The sequence below is a fragment of the Cicer arietinum genome, chromosome 4, assembly GCF_000331145.2.
Source record: "Cicer arietinum cultivar CDC Frontier isolate Library 1 chromosome 4, Cicar.CDCFrontier_v2.0, whole genome shotgun sequence".
Taxonomy (NCBI): domain Eukaryota; kingdom Viridiplantae; phylum Streptophyta; class Magnoliopsida; order Fabales; family Fabaceae; genus Cicer; species Cicer arietinum.
In genome coordinates, this window is record NC_021163.2 from 40616573 (window position 1) to 40625117 (window position 8545).

The following is an 8545-nucleotide window of genomic DNA, read 5'->3' on the forward strand; positions in this document are numbered from 1 at the left end:
TTAGATCGTTGATATTAGATCGATTCTTATACCTCCAATGTAAATAAGCAAGACGGTGACAAATTTGTTATTAAAGTAAACTTTGTTATATCTGTTCTAATTGAACTGTTTTAACATACATATTAAAAAAAAAACACTATATAAAAAAAAAGACAGTGACAAATTTGTTATTATTAGACCGTTTTAACAAGCATTTTGCCAAAAACATTTCTCCTAAATTCACCCAAAAAAAAAAAAGTTAGAAAAACACGTGCCATCCTTCTGTGTGAGCTTGATCCTGCGAGCTTCATTATTCACCCATCCCCGTTTTCATCCTTCAACATTCATCCTTCAATGCGAACTCAGCTTTCACTCACAATCAACAGGTAAATTTTGTTTTCTCCTAAATTTTGTTTTCACTTCCGCGCCGGCGACGAGTTGGTCCGGCGCAATCCAATTCCTAACCTAACAACGTTACAGTGATGGGAACCGAGAATTACACTTACATGGGACATAGTTTCAACGAATTCACCATCAACGACGACTTTACTTCTTCGGCTTTCAGCGAATGTAACAGTGATAGATTCGGCGAATTCGTCACCACTTCTTCACAATCCCGACGACTCTTCATTTCTTGTGCTTCCGAAAATTCTGATGATTTCATCCGTCAACTTGTTTCCGATATTCAATATTCTTCAATTGAAGACCAGAAACAAGCCGCCATAGAAATTCGATTACTCGCTAAAAATAAACCAGAAAATTGAATCAGAATCGCAAAAGCCGGCACAATTAAACCATTAATTTCACTCGTTTCCTTGCAAGACCTTCAACTTCAAGAATACGACATCACCACGATTTTGAATCTCACTTTATGTGACGAGAATAAAGATCTAATAGCTTCTTCTGGAGCGATTGAGCCTTTGGTTAGAGCCTTAAACTCAGGAACTTCGTCACAATGTTTTTTTACTTTTGACGACGAATTTTATTTGTCTTACTCTAGTGTATTTTCTATCAAGTTGAACAAATAATTACATTGACCATTACAATACTAAACTAGCTTTTACATTTACTTCTGTAGATTGATTTGAAAAATAAACTCGCCACATATTTCAAGGAAAAGTATGGTGTTTGAGTATATGTAGAATTTAAATATGCTTACATTAGGTTTATTTTGTTACTGAAGGTAAAAACATCTTGGTTTTTAATTAGTTTAACCCAATTCATTATAGTTGATGGCTTGATGCTATATTCTTCTGTTTTAGTAAGTAAAAACATCAATAAATAGCAATCTTAGTTCAGTTTGTTGCTTTTCTCAGTATCTATATTACCATTTTCTTACTTGAACCAATAAAATTGCAGAATAGGTCGCAACAGAACCATCCTTATTTAAATGGATGCTGTATATATGTTGTTGGGTAGTTTCTTGGTTTGTTGTCTCGTGATTACATGTTATGGATTACAAGTATGATTACTTTGGCATTCTAAATACTTTCAATTTGTTGTGCAGGAATGATGGGCTCTGGGAAGACAACTGTGGGGAAGATTATATCGCAAGTGCTTAGCTATTCATTTTGTGATTGGTTAGTATGTTAATTTCTTGTCTTTGTTCACAGAGAAAAATTAAGTTTCCAAAACAAGTAAACCAAGTAGCATTTGAAAACCTAATAAAGATTTGTATAATTGGGGAGAAAACGGTCTAACCACTAAGTACTAACCACTATTAGGCTATATTTGTACTTCCAAACTTTTAATACTATGGACGTGGGTAGTATTAAACCTTCTTTGCTAACCTTATTTCTATTTCACAGTTTGGAGTCTTGTGACCAATATGGCCGTATGAACTTCTGATTCAGGAAGCAATGGTTGTTGGTCAATCTTTCGCATCCATTAAGGGATATCATCTTGATGGGAACATAGAAATGTTGTGAATAGGAATCACGAACATTGATGGATCCTTAACTTCATGCTATGTGACAACTGGTGATGTCTTTTTTCAATCGTTAATCTTTCTTGGTTTAAATATGTTTTTTAGTCCCTACAATATATCACTTTTTGTTTTTAATCATCATAAAAACCTTTCTTGATTTAAATGTTCTAGTCCCTTAATAAACAAAACAATAAGGACCAAAAGCAAAATGTGAAATATTTGCAAAGACTGAAAATAAAGAAATTACCGTTTGAACTAAAAGAAAAAAGTTATATATCTATAAAGACCGAAAACATATTGAAACCATCTTACTTCTCTTTTATAACAACTGAAAGGCTGTATGAGGAGCGTCTAAATCTTTTTCTATACTTTCTTGCTGCAGGTTCTTTTTCAAGGACAACAGTTAATTATAATGCAGGATGTCAAACAACAGTCTCAAATATTGTGATGGCCAGTACTGTGATTTTGTTCCTGCAATTATTTGCAAGGCTCCTATACTATACCCATATGGCTATCCTTGCTGCTATCATCCTCTCTGCACTTCCTGGATTAATCGATGTAATTGAGGTTCACTGTATCTGGAAGGTTGACAAGTTAGACTTTCTTTCCTGTGATGGCCAATACTGTGATTTTGTTGCTGCAATTATTTGCAAGGCTCTTATACTACACCCCTATGGCTATCCTTGTTGCTATCATCCTCTCTGCACTTCCTGGATTAATCGATGTAAATGAGGCTCACTATATCTGGAAGGTTGACAAATTAGACTTTCTTTCCTATATTGAAGCTTTCGTTGGTGTCTTGTTTGCATCTGTAGAGATTGGTCTCCTTGTAGTTGTAAGTTATTAACCACTTTCAAACTTTTTCATTTATTGGACAATAACTACTAACTAGCATCCTTATAAGCAGTAACTAATGTAAAATTCATTAATTTGGGTTAACTACTTGCTCTAAAACTACCTTATTATTAAGATTTCAATGTAAAGTTAATTTGTACAAATTTTCCTTGACTTTCAGAATTTGTATAATGTATTAATTTCATATTTTGTTTTGGATGTGGAAGTGACAATCTCATTTGTAAAGATACTAATACAATCAATTCGACATGGAGTAGGAATTCTAGGTAGAGTTCCAAGAACAGAAGCCTTCTGTGATGTAACTCAATATCCGATGGTTGTAAGCACGCCTGACATCATAGTGATTCTCATACGTTCTGGCTCACTCTGCTTTGGAAATGCCAATTTTGTCAAATAAAGGCAAGCACTTAACAAATGATCTAGAAAGGGGTTTAACTCTAATAACAACTATGTATGAACTTTTTTTTCACTTGTTCCATAATACTTTTTTTCACTTTTTATAGCTGTATTGCTAGAACTTCTACATATTTATTTACATCCAGATTCTACTACCTACCCTTTATGTGCGAAAGTGAAGGGTAAAAGATGTGTATAGTGTTCTCTAGTTTATAGAGATATTTCTTGGATACAAATATGCTACTAATTTCAATAGTATCATTTATAAGCATTTATGTTGCCAATCCTTACTAGTACATTTTTCTTTTATTCTTGCTCTCTAGTTCACATAGCAGATTAACTCACAGTTTGATAAGTTTAGGAATGAATTTTTTTATTGTTGTGAAAGTTTTTGCAAGTGGAACAATTGCAAAAATTATGAGAAATTGCTAGAATAATTTCCTGATGGAGAGTAATGTAGAACGTAATGTGAATGCTCTGGCAGCTGGAAGGATTACATGCATTGATCCCTTAGAACAGATAAACTGAAGATGCATTCGCATTGTCAAAAGTGTAGCAGTCGACCATGGTAGATGTGCCATGTGCGGGTAATGCCCTATTATTTTCATGTCATTAACGACACATTTTTTATGCTATAGTTTGTGACATATATCTGAACTTGATTCTTGTATTGTTTCTTAACTAATGTTTGATATCATGTATAGATGTCATGATTTTGTTAAATTATTTTGTCCTCGGGCAGTAATTATTCTCATGGCTAAAGAATTTTGTATTAAGTCATTATTATTCAATAATTTGAGTCAAATTGTTTGTTGTTTGTTTTTATTTTTTGAGTTATTATAATAAATTTTTATTATTCGCTATGTTTTTTGAATGTTAATTATTGGTTTGAGTTTTGAATGTGTTTCATTCAACTTTGTGATGGTTTCTTGGCCGCTAATGCGTTAAATTGTTGTGCTGATTTCGTGCTTGCAGCGAACAATGAAATCTTTGGCTAGGGACGGTGAATAATAGAAGTCATTCAAGTGATTTGGTTGTGTTAATTCATATGAATCTTTTTGTGTTAATCTTGGTTATTAATATTATTACTATCTTTTATGTATACTCAGACTTGTGATTTGTTTGTGTTTTCATGTTTAGTATAATGTATTGTCAACATAGTTGATGTCATCATGTGACTCTTTGGGTCGGGGCATGTTCATTTCGATTATGTCTATAATTAGATTATTGTCCTGGTTCTACTTATTTGTTGTGAAAATGCTACGATGCAATTGATATTTAGTTGATTTATTAATTACTATAATAAAGAAAATATGAAATTTAGTTAAATTTTGAATATGACTTGTTAGACTGGTTCAAATTTAACCGATGTAATAAATCAATTTAGAATTTAACTTGTTAGATTGATTCAAATTTAACCGATGTAATAAATCAATTTTGAATTTGACTTGTTAGATTGGTTCAAATTTAACCGATGTAATGAATCAATTTTGAATTGACTTGTTAGATTGGTTCAAATTTAACCGATGTAATAAATCAATTTTGAACTTTGACTTGTTACATCTGTCATTTTAGCCGATTTTATAATTAACTATTTATTACAACGCTTGATGTTAGATTGGACAAATCTACGATGTAACATGTACATATGAACCAATGTAACAAACTTACATCAAGTACACTAGTGCGATTAAACCTTGTTACATCGGTTCCTATGTACATGTTAGATCAGTTACTTGTCCAATCTAACATCAAGCGTTGTAATAAATAGTTAATTATAAAATCGGCTAAAATGACAGATTTAACAAGTCAAAATTCAAAATTGATTTATTACATCAGTTAAATTTGAACCGATCTAACAAGTCAATTCAAAATTGATTTATTACATCGGTTAAATTTGAACCAATCTAACAAATCAAATTCAAAATTGATTTATTACATCGGTTAAATTTGAACAAATCTAACAAGTCATATTCAAAATTTAACTAAATTTCATACTTCATTCATTATAGCAATTAATAAATCAACTAAATATTAATTGAATCCTAACATTATCACAACAAATAAGTAGAACCATAACACTAATGTAATTATAGAGAAAATCGAATCGAATTGAGCAACATTTAGCTCAATTGCACAAACAACCACCATATTTGAATAATAAAATAATATAAGAATAGTGTGAATAAGGGGAAAATTCTTTAAATCAAAACTATCACTTAATTAAACTTAAATTCAATGTTCTTAGAGAGGTCATATACAACTCATAAATTATTATCTCAAACTAAAGTGATAATAACTTATGTAAAATAAGAACACTAAACAGAGAAAAAGAAAGAGAGAATACGTAATAAGACCTATACAAGACATCACCAAACACCAGTGCAAGTTAGAATAACAGATGAAAATACATCACCAAACAAGTAATAATAACACTAAAACAGACAACGCCAAACAAGTAATAGGATGAAGAGACAACACCAGAACAACACATAAAAGGAAACTCACTATATAGAATTGGGGCATCAAGAAATTCAATCATTTTTTATGACAAAACGTAAAAAGCATTGCCGACATATTGTTAAACTTATTTGATAAAGCAGCAAGGAAAAATATGAAACCGGAGCTTTTTGAATCCACTGACTCACTGGGAGCAGTAAACTCTGCCACTGAAATGGATGAATCATGGTATAAGAGAAAACACTAATGCAGATAGAACACCCTGCATTGTGTCAAAAACTTCCAAAATGAAAGGCATGTAACACCTAAATGTAGCAATCCAAATTAATCCACATCAACAAATAATGACCATTGATAAGTAATTTTTTTTTTAAAACTTACCAGATTTGGGCACACTATTACAACCTGTTTTTCCAATAACACTTCTGTAGCTAATGCCAGCAACTGACATGTATACAAAAATTTAATCAATCAAGAAAATAGCAAAATAATTACAACTGATACATCAAATTGAATGAGTCCAAATTTGGAAACATAAATAATGCAGGGGCTAGATAATTGAATATTAATATATCCACGGAAAAATATCACTAGATAATCATTGTAAGCTGCTACCTAATCAGTTTTATAATTTACTTTATGCAAACAATAATGCTATTATAAGGTAACTTTCATGCCGTAATTGTAGCACTTTACATACAGAAATTTCCTTTGCAGCAAAAATATCAAGAAGAGTTGCTCTATCAATCATTTGAGTCATCATCTTGAAAGCATAAACAATAATTAGAGAAAATAATGGCTTAGAAATTCATGTATGTTGAAAGGCCATGTTACGTAGTACTAGAGACAAAAGGAGTATTATCAATCGCAGATCGCAACATATAGTGGTTTGTTCAAATTCTGCTACGATGTAGCAGTTTAACGTCACAATAGCTGCAATTCGACAACACTTTATACTAAATAGTATATCGCGGAATAATTTCATTGATGTTTCAACTTGTTCACAATTCTATGTTGTTGGCATTTTCTAGCTTAGAATTGAATAAGCTATTGTGACATTCATTTCTCTCAGAACATGTATTGCATGGAAAATGACAAGCTTTGCATTTCCTAGAATAAAATTGGATAAGCTATTGTAACATTCATTTCTTTCAGAACATGTATTGGATGAAAAATGACAAGCAGAATAATATTGTGTTAGAAATCCCTTGGTTGAGTTGCAATTATCTTGTTGGAGGCCACTCATAGATTAGAAGCATTATAAATGCCTTTAACTTGTTGTGCCTAATGTATTATAACAATTATAACTTATTACTTTTTTTGACAGAACTTATTACTTAAATTGTGGTTAATTTTTTGAAAAAACAAAAAGAGAAGGAGCATTTCTATACTTGATAGATTTTCTGTTTCACAAGCTATCTTAGATAACAATTGAAATAACACATGACGAACAATTGAAATAAGCTTTTGGGTTAGGATTTAGAATAATATTACATCCACGTTCTGTCAAAAGACTGATTTTCCCTTTATAAAAACCAAACTATTATCTCAATATTTTGTTAAATTCTACAATAACACATAGCATAGCCGTATTATTGGTTGTTCACTCATTCTTAACCCTTGCCTTTGGAAACCATACATATTAATCTATCACAACGTTGATGCATGTCTAATTTAGAAGAGATTCTGATAAAGATTGATACAGATACTAATAAGCATCCAATATATTAGATGTTAGAACATCCAAGCAAAATGCAATAACTATAGAGAAATACATATTGTTGGGTGGGCTCACTCCCCAAGTGGAACCCACACATTTTACTAATATTATTATTATTATTATTGAAATAAAAAGAAAAAGAAAAAAAATGGTTTTAATGGGCTTGACCCACTTGAAGGTAATAAAAAGGATTTAGAAATCCCTAAGAGACAGACAAACAGACAACGAAAGACGAACGGTTGCCATAGAAGAAATATAAGGGTTTGGTTCCAATGGTGGTAACAGGTGTGTAGCAAACTTGCTCCGTTTGATCTACAAATTTAGTATGTTATTCCTACCACTGAGTTTGTTATTTTAATATATAATTTGAGTAGTTTTATCTTCTTGGCATACCCACTTTAGGGGAAGGTTGTTATAAGGTTGTTATAGGGTTGTTATTGTTGATTGATATTCTCTATTGTTATTAGGAAGACTTTTGGTGTACCCATTAATTATTATAGTGGAAGTTTTTACTGGACTAGGTCCCGTGGTTTTTATTCTCTCAATTTGAGGGAAGTTTTCCACGTTAAAATTGTATTTGTCTCATATTTAATTTTCTACCAATTATTATTGCTCTTGGAATTGTATTTTCTGTTTGGCCATTTATCTGCACAGGTGGGGGAAAAATATTCCGCATTATTGAGATAATTATCGCTAATTATCTCTGGTTTTTTTTCCAACAAAGTGGTATCTAGAGCTCGGTTATTTGATTTGTGCATTTAAATGGAGGAGGAAAATAAAGGTCCCAATATGATTAAACTCAACTCTTCTAATTACACACTTTGGAATACTCTCATGGAAGACATGTTATACAGTAAATATTTGTATGATCCTATTGAGGGTGACACTGCTAAACCCGCAGATAAATCTGACGCTGACTGGAAGAAGATGAATAGAAAAGCAGTGGCGTTGATCAGACAGTGGTTGGATCTTAGTGTGTATCCACATGTTGAAACTGAAATAGATGCTAACAAGATGTGGGAAAAATTAAAAGAGTTGTATGAACGAAAGAATGTGCAAAATAAAGCATTCTTGATTCGGAAGCTGGTGAATATGAAATACAAAGATGGGGATTCAATGGCAGAGCATATGAGTATTTTTCAGAATACAGTGAATCAGTTGACAACCGCATAAATTAAATTAGATGATGAGTTGCAAGCGTTGTTATT

General features: G+C 31.8%; 1 long non-coding RNA gene across 7 annotated transcripts; it reads left to right on the forward strand.

Annotated features, from left to right (window-relative positions):
* Positions 1 to 207: 207 nt before the first annotated feature.
* On the forward strand, positions 208 to 4402 carry LOC101491538 (uncharacterized). Of its 7 annotated transcripts, none has more exons than XR_012162608.1 (6): positions 211 to 902; positions 1487 to 1559; positions 1788 to 1959; positions 2289 to 2741; positions 2968 to 3744; positions 4133 to 4402. It is a non-coding gene; the product is annotated as an uncharacterized lncRNA (long non-coding RNA). The 7 variants fall into 7 exon arrangements; XR_012162611.1 differs by having other exon boundaries at positions 3028 to 3744; XR_012162609.1 differs by having other exon boundaries at positions 211 to 365; positions 460 to 902; positions 2289 to 3744.
* Positions 4403 to 8545: the final 4143 nt, after the last annotated feature.